Consider the following 458-nt stretch of genomic DNA (forward strand, 5'->3'; position numbering starts at 1 on the left):
ATGGCTTTTATGATATGCCGGATTTCCTAGGCCAATGGACCTATGAGATTCAAGACATTTTAATTTGGCGATAAAAAGAAAAATCATTATGGAAGATTGTTTTTATGAAGATTAGTAGTAAAATGTTCCATCTAGATTTTTTTTAACTTAAGGAGATTTAAATCTATCAAAGGAGTTTAATATTGCTGCTGATAAAATTACTTCAAAAGGTCTATGATTGAAATTAGAATAGATACTCCTTTCACCAAAGCTAATTATAACCCCTCCATGCCTTAGTAGACAGTTCTTCATAACTTTCTTTGGCCAAAAAATCAATAAGTAACCATTCCTCTGTTAATGAGCATTTCTGAACTTACCCAGGCTGGTCCTTAGAAGAGAGAAATGTCATTTATAGGCTTGCATTCATAGCTTTTCCAGTTTGGTGACACTTGCCAAAGCTTGCCTTCTGCTGGCATAGC

Source organism: Gracilinanus agilis, chromosome 2 (genome assembly GCF_016433145.1).
Source record: "Gracilinanus agilis isolate LMUSP501 chromosome 2, AgileGrace, whole genome shotgun sequence".
Taxonomy (NCBI): domain Eukaryota; kingdom Metazoa; phylum Chordata; class Mammalia; order Didelphimorphia; family Didelphidae; genus Gracilinanus; species Gracilinanus agilis.